This window comes from Macaca mulatta, chromosome 4, assembly GCF_049350105.2.
Source record: "Macaca mulatta isolate MMU2019108-1 chromosome 4, T2T-MMU8v2.0, whole genome shotgun sequence".
NCBI lineage: Eukaryota > Metazoa > Chordata > Mammalia > Primates > Cercopithecidae > Macaca > Macaca mulatta.
In genome coordinates, this window is record NC_133409.1 from 15418981 (window position 1) to 15436576 (window position 17596).

A 17596-nucleotide genomic window follows, 5' to 3' on the forward strand; every position below is an offset into this window, starting at 1 on the left:
CTCTCTGTCATCTTCTCCCTTGCCTTCCCCAAGGGACTCTGTACATCAAGGTCCCTTGACCTTTGCCCACATTAACCCTCGATGGCTTGGATCTTCCTTTTCTCCCATCCTGGGGTCTGTTTCCTTCAGCATCTGAGCATTTTCTAGTCTCTCCCATCTGAAACGGCTCTCCCTGTACCTTGCTTCCTGTAGGAACCAACAGATGAGCTTCTTGAAAGAGCTATGTTTGCCATTTTCATTTCCTCACAACATATTCACTCCTCAATCTCCTGCATTTTGGTTCTCACTTGCAACCTCCCAGAGAAACTATTGGGCAAAGTCCCCAGTATCCTCCTAAATACCAAAAACTGTAGGTCTTTTTCTTTTTTATATTATTCTTTTAAAAAATTATACAATTAACATCCCTTTATAACACAAAATGTAATCACGGTAAATCTATATGTAGATGAAAATAAACATCTCCCACAATTCTTCTCCAAAACAATCAAGGTTAACATTTTGAGGATATGTCTCAAATTTTCCTTTGGTATACAATGAAATATAAATATTTATACGTTGTTATTAATAGTTTTTCAAAAAAGACATTAGAGTTCATCATTATTTGCAACTTGCTCTACTTAGCATATCCTGGTCACATTTTCATATTTGTACATATAGATTTACAGTGTTTTGAATGATTGCAAAAAATACTCCATCATGTAGATGTACCAATATTTATTTAGGATAAATTACTAGGAGAGAAATATAGGGTCAAAGGGAACAAATATTTTTTAATTTTTAAAACAACCAAGACTATTTCCTTCTAAAAAGCAATTTATACATTCACCTATAGTTTATAAATGTCTATTTCTCCACACCCTTGGAAATCAACTTTCCTTATAATCTTTGTTGATTTGGTTAGTGGAAAATTAAATCTCATTGTTGAGCTATAATTATTTAAATAAAAGTAACATTGGACATATTTTCACAGATGTATCAGTCACTTGACTGGTCTTCTGTGACCTTCTTGTTCATATCATTTGCCCATTTTTCTATCAGGTTGCCCTTTTTTAAATCTTACTGACTCGTAAGGACTCTCTCAGTCTTGCAGATATTAACCTGTTGGTCATTTTTCATCATACAATAATGGTTGAGAACCTACTGTGTACCAAGCACTGACTAGATATTGGAATTGCACCGGTGAGCATCACAAAGAAGCCCCTTTCCCTGCTGGAGGGAATGGAGTAGATTGTAGAGACTGAAGAAAGTTTCCTAGCATGATAGAAGTGTCTTGTTTCACAAATCAAAGGTATATATTTGTAGAACTATGTCCCTGCAGAATTAGAGAAATCATTTTCTTTCTAATTCTGGATATACGCTATCCTACTCTCAAAATGATTGTTTATACTAGAGCAACATGTGCAGAGAATGACCTTATGGCTACATGCCTGGGAGTTTGGGTTTCAATATCCAGGAAAGGTTCAAGGGAAGAGGACTTGAAGCTGCACAAAGAAAGTATTAGAAATGACATCCCTACATGATGCATGGGAAACCTGTGAAGCGTGGGCCTATCTATGAGGAGAATCATAAAACCTCTATCTATCTGCTGAGGGAAATTTCAAAGAAGTTTACCTCAATCCAGGATTCTGGGCATCTCCTGTGATGCAGAAATTCCCAAAGAGAAATCAATATAAAAACTGATTTTAGATTGGTGATTGTGTTGACATAAGTCAATTCAAAACTTTTCTGGAAAGACAGTTCCCCAACCCAGGCTACAGGATTTCCACAGCAGAAAATATCAGCTGAAGATAGTCCCACAACTCCCAAATTACAAAATACATGAAGACATAATCCACCATATGTATTAATTTCCACATAAATCAAATAGGAAGATTACTACCCTCCCCCAAAGTCTTGAGATAATAGAATAAATTTCAAACTAGAACTTTTTTGAATGCTGGATTATAGAATGTGTATATTCAAAGTGATTAAGGAGATAAGAGAAATAATTGATACCAGAGGAACAGAATAAGATATAATGAAAAAAGAAAGATAGAATTTAAATACAATTAAATACAATTTCTAAAATTAAAATACAATCACTGAAATGTAAAACTAATTGGATAGGTTAGAAAGCAGACTGGACCCAGGCAAGGACAGACTAAAAACTGGAAAATTAATCTAAAGCAATTACTCAGATAGAACACAAAGAGGTGGAGATTTTTAAAACATGAAATTAATAGGCATGCAGCCTGGAGAAGATCTAATAGGAGATCCAGAAGGAGAGAACAGAGAGAAAGGAAGAGATGACATTTTTGAACAAATAGTGGCTGAAAAGTTTCTAGAATAATAAAGGCCTAAATCCCCAGGTTGAAGAAGCAGTCCAGCAAAACAGAATCCACACCTAGACATATTATTTAAAAATAAACTGCAGAACAAACACCAAAGACAAAGGTAAAATATTTTTCAAAACAATCAGAGAAGAAAAGCCAATTACCTACAAAGGACAACGGCTAGACTTACAGCACACCTCTCCATAGCAACAACGGGAGCCAGAGAAACAGAATATCTTCAAGAAGCAGAGGGAAATAACTTCAAACCCAGAGTTCATACACAGCTCACCTGACATTAGAAATGGAGTCAAAATTAAGACATTTTTAATTACCAAGAGAGTTTAACAGTCATGGACCCTTGAGGAAAGGAGACTACGCTTCAAGAAGGATGTTGAACTCAGGCAGAAGTTAACTACAAGAAGTGATGACTATATAAGCAAATGTGTGGCTACATCTGAGTAGTTTTTTAATTCTTTTTTTTTTTTTTTTTGAGATGGAGTTTCACTCTTATTGCTCAGGCTGGATGCAGTGGCACCATCTCAGCTCACTGCAACCTCCGCCTCTAGGGTTCAAGCTATTCTCCTGCCTCAGCCTCCCAAGTAGCTGGGATTCTGGGCGGGGTTTCACCATGTTAGTCAGGCTGGTCTCAAGCTCCTGACCTCAGGTAATCCACCCGCCTCGGCCTCCCAAAGTGCTGGGATTACAGGTGTGAGCCACCGCACCCAGCCTTTAAAATTCTTAATAGCAAATGTGGAGGACTTAAAAACAAGTGGAATCAAAACATAAGACAACAATAACATAAAAGATGGGAGAGATGCTTAGGATTACAGTATTCTAAGATTCTTATACTGATCGGGAAGAAAATGATGAGGTCAACTTTACACCTTTTAAGTCAAGTATGCATACTAAATATTTAGGTTAACTACTAAGGAAAATAGGAAGGAAGGGAGGGAGGAAAAAAGGAAAGGAGAAAGGAAAAGGAAGGGAGAGAAAGAGAGAGAGGGAAGGAGTGAAGTATAACATCTTCACTAGTGGCAGTGGAGAGGGGAAGGACTAAAAGAAAACTTGATCAATCTAGGAAGACAGGAATGGGGGAAGGAGGTAAAAAAAATCCTATGGCATCATGTCTGGGGGACCTTGGGTAAACTACAGATTAAGGGAGAAGGGAGCATGAGTAATTCAGCAGGACTGGTTATTTAGACAAGCAGTCTAATTGGTGGCTCTAAGGAAAAGGAGCTCCTAGTGTTTGAGGGGGAGGAGGAATGTGGGAAGGAAGACTAGATCCTAGGTTGAGGCAAAATATCCAATGCTTTTTTTTTTCATCGTGATCACCTGAAGAACTTCAAAATCCTAAATCATGAGCCATATTCCGGACTTAATAAATCAGAATTTCAGATAGTAGGACCTAGGAGGTATATTTCTAAAATCTCTTCTGGTGCTTCTCAGGCACAAGAAGCAAGTCTGCTCCTGGGGAGGAAGAGGGAAGGAGTTGGTGAGATCTAAGCAGAGGCTCAAGTTCTCAGGGAAACGAGATGGGGTTCAACACAGGATCCTATTTCTGGCACAGAAACCAGTGATATACCAGAACCCCCCAGGTAGCAGATCAGCCAGATCTGCAAAGCTTGGCCTCAGCCCTGCTGGCTGGTAAGTGCTCAGGCCTCCCACATGCCAGCCTTGGTGTCTGATATGGTTAGGCATTGTGTCCCCACCCAAATCTTACCTTGAATTGTAGCTCCCATAATCCCCATGTGTTATGGGAGGGACTTGGTGGGAGATAATTGAATCATGGGGGCGGGTCTTTCCCATGCTATTCTTGTGATAGTGAATGAGTCTCATGAGATCTGACGGCTTTATAAAGGGGAGTTTCACTGCACAAGTTATCTTCTCTTGTCTGCCACCATGTGAGATGTGCCTTTCACCTTCTGCCGTGATTGTGAGGTCTCCTCAGTCACGTGGAGCTGTGAGTTCATTAAGCCTCTTTATTTGGTAAATTGCCCAGTCTCGAGTTTTGTCTTTATCAGCAGTGTGAAAACAGACTAATACAATGCCATGACTGATTCAAGGTCCTGGGCGTCCCCTACACTGCCAGGCTTGGACAGCACTGGCCAAGGGACTGAGGTGGGTGTCCAGGTCAGAAGGGCTGCAACACCATCCATCTTTTGGCCTAGCCCAGGTTTTCTCTCCTCCCCACAGGCTCAGGTGGCTGAGGTTCTAGCATGCCCATGCCCAGGTCCACATTATAACAGTATACTCTTGGCATGGCCTAAGGCCTGGTTCTCAGCCCTAGCTGTTCATCAGGAAGCTCCTGGAGAAGCTGTCAAACATAGACATTCCTGGTTCCCACCCTGTGAGATTTTGATTTGTGAGGTCTGGAATAGAGCTTAAGCACCTGTATATGTTTAACTCCCCAGGTGAGTCTAATGTATAACCAGGGCTGGAAATCTAAATCTGTGGTTCTCAATCCTGGATGCACATTAAAATCACCAAGGTGGGGCTGGGAGCAGATTTTTAAAAAATACTAATACTTGCCATCTGCATCATAAAGAGTCTAATTCTCTTGGTCTGGCAGTGGGCCTGGGTATGTTTTTTAGTTTGTCCAGTTGGTTGGTTTGGGTTGGTTTTAGCTGCCCAGGTGATTCTAATGCACAGTCCGGGTTGAAGACTCCTGGTCCAGAGGATTTTGTTCAAGGAAGTTAACTTGTATTTGAGTGAGTGCAGGGGCAAGGCCAGCCCTGGAGAAGATCCGACATACTGAAGGGCTATTGGTGGGCCAGGTAGACAGCAGCGCCCTGGGGCAGTGTGGGAAGGGCCAGGCAGAGACAAGCCAACAGCCTCACCAGAAGGCTTTCTGGCCAAAGCAATTTGCTGACACAGGTGTGACTTTTTAAAATCTATTATCTTGGGGCCCAAGATGACTGACTAGAGGCAGCAGCGCTCAGAGGCTCCCATCCAAAATAAGCCATAATAAGTGTGTGAATCCTTCATCAGCAACCAAGGTATCCAGGTTCTGTCATCAAAATTGACTAGAAGGCTAGCGTGACCCACAGAGAGAAAGAAGAGCAGTGTGATGCGGCTGCTCCCCTGAGAGCCACACAGGGAAGGGGAACCCTTGGACCCCTCACTCACCGCCTCCCACCTCCAGCCAAGGCAGTCAGTGAGTGAGCAGTCTACCCAGCAGGTGAAACTGCTTTTCTCACAGAACTGTGCAACTCACGGATCGGAAGTTCTCACTCACGAACCCACGCTCCGGGGCCTAGCATCCCAACCCTGGAACATGCAGATTCTTACGGCCTCTCAGCTGGAATCTGCTTAAGCCTACCAAACTCCCTGAGGGAGGAGTGACCAGCACGGCTGCGGGCTGCGGCTGCCTGCTGTCTAAGTCTTTTGAGCTCTTTAGGGGCGGGGCAGCAGCCAGCACTGGGACTCACAACTGCCTAACACGCTAAGCTTCCTGGGCAGGGGAATGGTGGCACCCATCTCTACACCTTCAGGCTGCACTTTCCCCTGCTGGAGCCAGGGAGGCGGAATGGTTTGGTCCTAAGACTTATCCCCACAGCCCAACACACCACCTGTGGCAGTCTGCAGCCAGAGTGCCTCTCCAGGTCTAACCCATCCTTCCTCATTGAGCGGGGCTTCCCTGCAGAATCTCCAATAACGCCATCCAGAGGCTCAGGGACAGAATCTGAATCTCTCTGGGCCTGAGCCCCTAGAGGGAGAAGTGGCCCCATCTCTGCAGACCGGTAGACTTAGCCTCTCCGGAGTCCTGGTAGTTCTGAGGAATCTGGGAAGCCCACACGAGTGGGTTTCCCGAAGCGAAGCCCACCTTCTCCACCAAGGGAGAAAGTGCTTCATTAAATGGGTCCTGCTCCCCATGCCACCCAACTGGGTGAGACCCTCCAACAGGGGTTGTCAGATACCCTATACAGGAGTGGTACTACTGGCATCAGGTTGGTGCCCCTCAAGGTCAGAGGTCCCAGAAGAAGGAGAAGGCACTCATCTTCCATATTCTTCAGCCTCCTTGAGTGACATCTCCAGGCACAGGAGCGAATCAGATGAATAGCACCTGAACTGAACCCCCAGCAAAGTGCAGCAGCCCTACAGAAGAGGGACCTGACTATTGAAAGAAAAACAAACAAGCAGAAAGTGACAACAACAGCATCAACAACAACAACAACAAAAGGCCCCCACAAAACCCCATCCAAGGGTCAGTATCCTCAAAGACTGAAACTAGACAAACTCACGAAGACGAGAAAGAATCAATGAGAAAATGCTGAGAACCCAAAAGGCCAGAGTGCCTCTTCTCCTCCAAATGATTGCAGTGTCTCTCCATCAAGGGCGCATAACTAGGCAAAGGATCAGATGGACGAATTGACAGAAGCAGGCTTCAGAAGATGGGTAATAAATACAACAATGAGCTAAAGGAGCGTGTTCTAACCCAATGCAAAGAAGCTAAGAACCTTGATAAAAGATTAGAGGAATTGCTAACTAGAATAACCAGTCTATTAGAGAGAAACGTAAATGACCTGATGGAGCCAAAAAACACAGCACAAGAACTTCGTTAAGTATCGACAGCTGAATTGACTAAGTGGAAGAAAGGATATCAAAGTTTGAAGACCACCTTACTGAAATAAGACATGCAGACAAGAATAGAGAAAAAAGAATGAAAAGGAATGAACAAAGCCTCCAAGAAATATGGGACTTTATAAAAAGACTGACCCTATGCTTGACTGGAGTACCAGAAGGAGATGGGGAGAATGGAAACAAGCTGGAAAACACACTTCAGGATGTTATCCAGGAGAACTTCCCCAACCTAACAAGAGAGGCCAACGTGCAAATTCAGGAAATACAGAGAACGCCGTTACAGAGAACATACAGAGATCAATCCCGAGACACATAATCATGAGATTCTCCAAGGTAAAAATGAAGGAAAAACTGTTAAGGATAGCCAGAGAGAAAGGCCAGGTCATATACAAAGGGAAGCCCATCAGACTAACAGCGGACCTGTCAGTAGAAACTCTACAAGCCAGAGAGATTGGGGCCAATATTCAACATTCTTAAAGAAAATAATTTTCAACTCAGAATTTCATATCCAGCCAAACTAAGCTTCATAAGCGAAGAAGAAATAAAATCCTTTACAGACAAGCAAATGCTGAAGGATTTTGTTACCACCAGCCCTGCCTTGCAAGAGCTCCTGAAAGAAGCACTAAATGTGGAAAGGAAAAACCATTACCAGCCACTGCAAAAACCACACCAAAATATAAAGACCAATGACACTACAAAGAAACTGCATCAACTAGTGTGCAAAATTACCAAATAGCATTGTGATGACAGGATCAAATTCACACATAACAATACCAACCTTAAATGTAAATGGGCTAAATGCCCCAATTAAAAGACACAGACTGGCAAATTGAATAAGGAGTCAAGACCCATCAGTGTGCTGTATTCAGGAGACCTATCTTACATGCAAAGACACACACCAGCTCAAAATAAGGGGATGGAGGAAAATTTACCAAGCAAATGGAAAGCAAAAAAAAAAAGTAGGGGTTGCAATCCTAGCCTCTGACAAAACAGACTTTAAACCAACAAAGTTCAAAAGAGACAAAGAAGGGCACTACATAATGGTAAAGAGAGCAATTCGACAAGAAGAGCTAACTATCCTAAATATATATGCACCCATTACAGGAGCACCCAGTTTCTAAAACAAGTTCTTAGAGACGTACAAAGAGACTGAGACTCCCACACAATAATACTGGGAGACTTTAACACCCCAGTGTTGATATTAGACAGATCAACTGGACAGAAAATTAACAAGGATATTTAGGACTTGAACTCAGCTCTGGGTCAAGTGGACCTAGTAGACGTCTACAGAACTCTCTACCCCAAATCAACAGAATATACATTCTTCTCAGTGCCATATGGCACTCATTCTAAAATTGACCACATAATTGGAAGTAAAACACTCCTTAGCAAATGCGAAAGAACAGAAACCATAACAAACAATCTCTTGGACTATGGTGCAATCAAATTAGAACACAGGATTAAGAAACTCACTCAAAACTACACAATTTCATGGAAATTGAACAACCTGCTCCTGAATGACTCCTGGGTGAATAATGAAATTAAGGAAGAAATCAAGAAATTCTCTGAAACCAATGAGAACAAAAAGACAACATACCAGAATCTCTGGGACACAGCTAAAGCAGGGTTAAGAGGGACATTTATAGCACTAAATGCCTACATCAGAAAACTAGAAAGATCTGAAATCAATACCCTAACATCACAATTAAGAGAGCTACAGAGGCAAGAGCAAACTAAACCAAAAGCTAGCAGAAGACAAGAAATAACTAAGATCAGAGAATAACTGAAGAATAGAGACATGAAAAAACCCTAAAAAAAGGTAAACAAATCCAGGAACTGATTTTTTGAAAAAATTAACAAAATAGATAGGCCACAAGCTAGACTAATAAAGAAGGAGAGAGAGAAGAATCAAATAGACACAATAAAAAATGATAAATGGATATCACCGCTAACCCCACAGAAATACAAACTACCGTCAGAGAATACTATACACACCTCTATGCAAATAAACTAGAACATCTAGAAGAAATAGATAAATTTCTGTACGCATACACCCTACCAAGACTAAACCAGGAAGAAGTCAAATCCCTGAATAGACCAATAACAAGCTCTGAAATTGAGGCAGTAATTAATAGCCTACCAACCCAAAAAAAGCCCAAGATCAGATGGATTCACAGCTGAATTTTACTGGAAATACAAAGAGGAGATGATACCATTCCTCCTGAAACTATTCCAAACAATTGAAAAGGAGGGACTCCTCCCTAACTCATTTTATGAAGCCAGCATCATCCTGATACCAAACCAGGAAAAGACACAACAAAAAAAGAAAACTTCAGGCCAATATCCCTGATGAATATCGATGCAAAAATCCTCAGTAAGATATTGGCAAACCAAATCCAGTAGCACATCAAAAAACTTATCCACCCCAATCAAGTTGGCTTCATCCCTAGGATGCAAGGCTGGTTCAATATATGCAAATCAATAAATGTAATCCATCACATAAACAGAACCAAAGACAAAACCACATGATTATCTCAATAGATGCAGAAAAGACCTTTGATAAGATTCAACATCACTTCATGTTAAAAACTCTCAGTAAACTAGGTATTGATGGAACATATCTCAAAATAATAAGGGCTATTTATGACAAACCCACAGCCAATATCATATTGACTGGGCAAAAGCTAGAAGCATTCCCTTTGAAAACCGGTACAAGACAAGGATGTCCTCTCTCAACACTCCTATTCAACATAGTATTGGAAGTTCTGGCCAGTGCTATCAGGCAAGAGAAAGAAATAAAGGGTATTCAAACAGGAAGAGAGGAAGTCAAGTTGTCTCCGTTTGCAGATGGCATGATTTATATTTAGAAAACCCCATCATCTCAGCCCAAAAGCTTCTTGAACTGATAAGCAACTTCAGCAAAATCTCAGGATACAAAATCAATGTGCAAAAGTCACAAGCATTCCTTTACACCAACAATAGGTAAACAGAGAGCCAAATCATGAATGAACTCCCATTCACAATCACTACAAAGATAATAAAATATCTAGGAATACAGCTAACAAGGGATACGAAGAACTTCTTCAAGGAGAACTACAAACTACTGCTCAAGGAAATAAGAGAGGACACAAACAAATAGAAAAACATTCCATGCTCATGGATAGGAAGAATCAATATCGTGAAAATGGCCATACTGCTCAAAGTAATTTATAGATTCAATGCTATTCCCATCAAACTACTATTGACATTCTTCACAGAATTAGAAAAAACTACTTTAAATTTTATATGGAATCAAAGAAGACCCTGTATAGCCAAGACAATCCTAAACAGAAAGAACAATGTTGGAGGCATCATGCTACCTGAGTTCAAACTATACTACAAGGCTACAGTAACCAAAACAGCGTGGTACTGGGACCAAAACAGACATATAGACCAAGGGACCAGAACAGAGACTTCAGAAATAACACCACACATATACAACCATCTGATCTTTGACAAACCTGACAAAAACGAGCAATGGGAAAGGATCTCCTATTCAGTAAATGGTGCTGGGAAAACTGGCTAGCCATATGGAGAAAACTGAAACTGGACTCCTTCCTTACACCTTATACAAAAATTAACTCAAGATGGATTAAAGACTTAAATATAAAACCCAAAACCATAAAAACCCTAAAAGAAAACCTAGGCAATACCATTCAGGACATAGGCATGGGCAAAAACGCCAAAAGCAATTGCAACAAAAGCCATAATTGACAAATAGGATCTAATTAAACTAAAGAGCTTCTGCACAGCAAAAGAAACTATCATCAGAGTGAACAGGCAACCTACAGAATGGGAGAAAATCTTTGCAATCTACCCATCTGACAAAGGTCTAATATCCAGAATTTACGAGGAACTTAAACATATTTACAAGAAAAAAACAAAACAACCCCGTCAAAAAGTGGACAAAGGATATGAACAGACACTTCTCAAAATAAGACATTTATGTAGCCCACAAACATGAAAAAAATCTCATCATCACTGATCATTAGAGAAATGCAAATCAAAACCACAATAAGATACCATCTCATGCCAGTTAGAATGGCGATTATTAAAAAGTCAGGGAACAATAGATGCTGGTGAGGCTGTGGAGAAATAGGAACGCTTTTACACTATTGGCCGGAATGTATATTAGTTCAGCCATTATGGAAGATTATGGTGATTCCCTAAGGATCTAGAACAAGAAATACCATCTGAGCCACCCCATTATTGGGTATATACCCAGAGGAATAGAAATCATTCTACTATAAAGACACATGCACATGTATGTTTATTGCAGCACTATTTACAATAGCAAAGACATGGAACCAACCCAAATGCCCATCAATGATAGGCTGGATAAATAAAATGTGGTACATATACACCATGGAATACTATGCAGTCATAAAAAGGAATAAGATCATTTTCTTTGCAGGGATTTGGATAAAGCTAGAAGTCTTCATCCTCAGCAAACTAACACAGGAACAGAAAACCAAGTACTGCATATTCTCACTCATAAGTGGGAGTCGAACATTGAGAACACATGGACACAGAGAGGGCAACATCACACACCAGGGCCTGTTGGGGGGTGGGGGTTGAAGGGAGAGAACTTAGAGGACAGATCAATAGGTGCAGCAAACCACCATGGCACATGTATACCTCTGTAACAAACCTGCAAGTTCTGCACTGATTTTTTTTTTAGAAGAAATAAAGAAAAAAAAATCTATTATCTTGTTGCTCTTGTGGCAGTAGCCAAATCCCAGGTACAACAGGCCTGGAGACTGCAGAAGGCATAAAAACAGGGAAGAGACATGGCTTTCAGGGGCTCCTTTACCAGAGGCCCCCTTACCTTACTTCATGGCCCCTGCTTCATGGCTTAGTAGAGTAATGCCAGGAAGATATGCAGACCTGGGTGAAGGCACACACATGCTGGCTTTGCTCCCAAGAAAGTTTTCTACAGCCTGTTCCTTTTAGCTGGTTTGATAATTCAGCTGCCTGAGAATCTAGGCCATGAATGCATTCTCAATGGTATATTCAAGCTGTGAAATTTTAGTAGTAGATAGATTTTTACAGTTTTAAGGAAAATCAATCAGCAGGCCAAAACACCAGCTTGTTGAATGGGGCTTGCTTTTTTTAAAAAAATCAAATTTAAGTTGGGATAATCTATCCATTGATGTTGCATTAATAGTTCACTTACCTAGTCATTCAACAAATGTTTATCAAGTACCAGGCTTGGTGCCTGAGCTGGCTATAAAGTGCTAAATCAGACATCTCCCTGACCACACGGAGCTTATTGTCTAATATAAGGTGAACTATAGTCCTCAGGCCAAATATGGTACTCTGCCTGTTTTTTTTTAAATAAAGTTTTATTGAAACACACCATGATCATTTGTTTATGCATTGTCTATGACCACTCTCAGACTACAATGGTGAAGTTGAGGAATTGAGTGGTTGCAACAGAGACTGTGTAGCCTGCAAAACCTTAAGTATTTACCACTGGGCTCTTTACAGAAGCAGTTTGCTGACCTTTGGTCTAGTGGATAGTTGAACTCTGCTTTCCCATCACAGTGATCCACTTGTTTTTTAAAAATTGACTTATACAGGGTTTTTGGTTGAAAGGAAAGAATCCACTTAATGGACTCAAGGAAAAAGGAGGATTATGATAAAATATTCCCCCAATAGAATCCATAAACAAGAAACTAAATACAGGCATTACTCCTAAAATATAAGTTTTGTCACACAAATTGCCATAACTCAGTTCTATTAATTAAAGAAAATAATCTGCATTACTGAGGTCACCACTGGTTATAACAAGATCTTGACTAGGAACTAATAATACGTTTAGAAGCTAGCACCAATTGAAAAAAACAAAAAAACAAAAAACTGTTGCCTGAGCAATGCAAAGGCTTTGTTTGGGTAGCTTTGACCTTATTTATCTTAACCATGGGTTATAAAAATAAAGGAGAAAAGCACTTGTAAAAATATCACGTTAGTGATAGGAAAAGAAGGGACAAGATTTTTAAGCAAAAGTTGCTAAATGCTGGATTTGATCTGTGATGTTTAGATTTTACTCTACAACTATAAAAAGCATTCTTATTATTGAAATGATTACAGAAAAAGCCACTATTTTGTTGGGAACCTGAAATTCTTCAGCTCCCACTTTTTTTTTTTTTTTTTACCTTCTTAAAACAATAATTGTTTTAAAGGCATTTTTTTTTAATGTGAGGTTTCTGAGGAATGTAGAATTGACTGTCCAGTGAGACAGAAGATAAGAAATAGGTCTGGAGCAGAACTGAGGTCATTCTCACTGCTTCCCCAGCAGTACGTGGGCCCTGGTGCTTCCATCTCTGCCTTTTCTCTTCTTCCTCTCTCTTGCCTGGCTTCCACTGTGTAAACCTAAACAACCTGGATTGTCAAGCCCCAGTCTACACGTCTCCAGAGCCTACCATCACCAGGAAATCCTTCGTACAAATTCTTAATGAGACTGGTGTAGGGGCCAAGGGAAATTTTCCTCTTTACCCTCTAAAGGTTCACTGAAAATCAACTGACCAAAGGCAGATTAGTAGGAGAAAAGGCATACAAATTTCTTAATGTGCACAGGGGTGAATCAGAGTGAGTCCCCACAATCCAATGGGGTACAGATGGTTCTATGCCCTTCTTGGTAGGGGAAAAGAAGATGGGAAAGTGTGGATGATTTTAGTGGAGTTGTAAATGATCTTTAGGGGAATTCAATGGGTTTAAAGAACATATAATGGCCTGGGACAAAGTTTGTTGGGTCTGCAGAGCAGACCATGGTTTGTGACAGAAGTCTGTCCAGGTGTGTTGACAGACTTCAGTCTTTCTTCCTGTCATATGAGTTCAGTTGATGAAAACTCAGGGAAGGTACCAGAGGTAATTGATTTTTTCTTTGGTGGTTTGGACTTCAGGCAGAAAAGGGAACTTCAGAGAACAGCTGCATCCTGTGCTTTGGGAGAAACAGAGGATTGGGGTAGAGGAGGTCAGACAGACCTTGAGAATTCTTCAGTTCAGCATGTCAACGTGCCATATTCTGGGGTTTCAGTTTCTGAGCCCAAACACTGACCTAACTCAATTTATAGTTTGATACTTTTGCAGAGCCTACTAAAACCCTGACTTTTACACTGCCACCAAGACAAAAGACTACATTCCCAGTTTCCCTTGAATTTCAGTGTAACCCTGGGGCTAAATCTTATGAAGTAAAATACAAGCAAAGGTGTTATGTGAACCTTCCAGGAAGTGTCCTTGGAGGGTGGATATAATGATGTGATGGCTGGAGCTCTGACTGCCATGTTGGATGTGAGCACGAGGGCCACACCCTTGAGATAGCACAGTATGAGCTGGAAGGAGCCTGGATCACTGATGACCATTGGAGACCTCACAACAGCCCTAAACTGCCTATATCGAGGTTTCTTTTATGTGAGTGAAATACATGCCCACCTTGTTTAAACAGATTATTTAGGGGGTTTCTGTTACCTGCAATGGGGCCTAAACCTGACAGTTTCCTCTGATCCAATAAGCTGTGACCAGAGAGGTAGGGCCTGAGGGATACTGCCCACACAGTGAATCTTCCAGGTCTGAGTAGATTTCCCAGGAAAGGAGTCCTGGGCAGAGCAGAAAGACCCTGTGGAGTTTCAATCACAAAGGTTGAGTTCCATTGCCAGATGACTTGGATCTGCAAGGAAGAGAAATACTGGGATACATGAAAAATTGGGTCCTGGACTCCTACCATAGAACACACACCAGGATAAAAAAATTATAATTCAAGGGGAACAGTCTCTGGCAGGTGGAATTGTGGGAATCATGGCTGCAGGCCAGGTTGACAGGTGCCCTGAGTAGATGGAAGTCAATTGTTCTGCTAATAATTGAAGAAACATTGGTTATATTTATAAGAGATCTGGTTAACGCATTCCCTTTGGCTACTTAGGGCTGTGATTTATAGGCAGCAAAGTCACTTAGGATAATAAAACCCCCAGGCCTGGTGGAAAACTGCTGAGATTTTTCAAGAAGAAAGGGACCACTTAAATATCTCAATTGGCTTTTCTTGAATGAATGATACCCTGAGGAAGCAGGTTTCAAATGTGCCTCCATCATTCACACCCTTAAGAAGAAAAATGAGAGAAATTAAAAAAATGCTACATTTATTTCAAATATTTGACAAGTTATGTAAGTCCTGGAACAGGTTTCTAAGAACTACAACTCCCAGTGGACACATGTTCCACCAACCTTTTCTTCCTTTTTTCCAAAAGCTTTTATTTGATTGAGAAAAACTGGTTCAAATATCAGTTGATTTGAATGCATTATTCAATAAAAAGAATATATGTCATTTTAAAAAATAGCCTTTCTTCTATACAACTGTGTCCAACTGGGCTATGGCCTTTCTGTTTAACATTTTTTCTTCCTAAGCAAATAAAATCCCAAAAGTTGAAAAAAAAAATCCTAGAAGTTTGTGCATAACCTTTGCCTGCAGAAGAAACACGCACTGGCACTGACAGGGCTCAAAGCAGCCTCGATCCTCTGGGTCACAGACACAGCAGGCAGACACTCAGCCACAAAGGCCAGACACTTGAAAGCAGAGATTTAAGAAGGAAATCAGTTGTTCTTCATGTTCAGAAAAAAATAAAAGATGTTCTGAAACAGAAAACAAGAAAGAAAAAATAAAGCAGTCTATTCTCAGGCAGTAGCACCGATTACCCAGGAAGACCTCCACTTATATAAACATTGAAATCTTTGAAGTAAATGAAGATCAGCTGTGATGGTTAATTTTGTGTGTCAAATGGACTGAGCTAAGGGTGCCCAGCTGGCTGGCAACACATTATTTCTGGGTGTATATATGAGGATATCTTCGGAAGAGAGAAGCATTTGAATCAGTAAGTTAAAAGATTGTCTTCACCAATGTGAGTGGACATCATCCAATCTGTTGAGGGCTTGAATAGAAGAAAAAGGTGAGGAAGGACAAATTTGCTCTCTGCTTGAGCTGGGACATCTGTCTTCTCCTGCCCCTGGATTTCAGCACTGTGGCCTTCAGACTTACTCCACTGGCTCCTCTGGGTCTCAGGCATTCAGGCTTAGACTAGAACTACACCAGCGCTTCCGGCCTCCAGCGTGCAGACAGCACATCATGGGATTTCTCAGCCTCCAGAATTGTGTGAGCCAACCCTCATAAGAAATTTCTTTCTATGTATCTACATATGTCCTACTGGTTCTGTTTCTCTGGAGAACCCTGACTAATACACCAGTCAAATGAGAAAGGCAAAGCCTATTTCTTTAGATTTTACTATAGCAAGGGAGTCAGCCCATCACACTTACACACTTACATTTGGCAGAGATTCAAAGGTAGTCAGAGGGGTGAGAAAGCTTCACAACAGAAAAAAGAGAAGACTTCATATATGTCCTGATAGGCCTGGGGACACTGTAGGCGAGTTAACTAGAAGCAGAACATCCTATGCGGCTGGTCCTAAGTTAGAAGTGGGGGCAAATATTTTTTTTTCTCTGATTTGTTCTAAATTAGAGGTAGGGGCAAAAATTAGGGATGCTGTCAGTTATTAATCAAGTCCTGGCCATTTTGTGCAAATTGTTACAGAAGTTATTGTTTATCTTTCTGGATTATTTCTAGAGATAGCAATCTGGCTTCCTGCAAGTCTGATATACTCACATAGGAGGCTGGCTTCCTGTGTTGTTTATTGTAGATAAGGGAATTGGTTTCCTGGGCAGGTTGCTGCAGCTCGTGGGCCAGAGTTCTATTTTTATATGTGGTCTAGCCATTGTCCATTTGTACACTCAGTCTCTTGTCTTTCAGATAAAGACAGATAGCTGTCTTGGAGCAGCTGACCGATAGCCAGCAAGGTGGTTCCAGTATTTCTAAAGAGCTACTTTGGGAGACAGCTAATTCTTCTAGGCCAGCTTGCCCAGAAGTGCCTAAGGACACACTTGCCTGAGTGAGCACATCCCTCTGAGCTCCATGCACCAAGTTAGTGAGGAAGGAAGGGAAGGATAATGGTGATGCTAGCAGCGGGGGCCTAGAAGGAGAGGAGGGAAAGAGTGCTCAGTGGTTCTCAGCCCTGGCTCTCAGAACTTCGTGGACAGCTTTAAGTAAACACTGATGCAGCAGCTCCGCCTCACCCACCAAAGGTTCTAATTTCATAAAGCAGTGCTGGGCGTCGACATTGTTTAAAAACTTCCCAGGTGATTCTAAGGTGCAGCCCAGGTTGGCAGCTACTGACCGAAATGAATAATATTTCAGAGACACTGCGAACAAATACTTAGCAATTAGTGAAAATGAAATCAGGGCATGCAGCCACAACCACTTTCTCAAGAAGCCTCCAATCTTGCACTCTTGCAGCGTTGCACTTTAGAAATATAAAATGCAGAGTGAAGCTGAACTAGAGTAGCAAATACACAAAGGTCATAGAAGTTGAGCCACCACACGCAATGAAAATGCCACAGGATCTAAACCACAGGCACAGTGAACAAAGGAGTACACTTAAAGCTGCCTCAAAATGACAGAAATTCTACCTATTCTGAACCGTGGCCTTCATTTTTATTTTTAACTATTAAAAAATTATTTCCTTCTTTAAAAAATGCAATTTTATCATAACCTTTTATTTTTCACAGATTATGTATGATACATATGTGTGTTTCCAGTCTGTCTAAACTTATACATTTCTCAA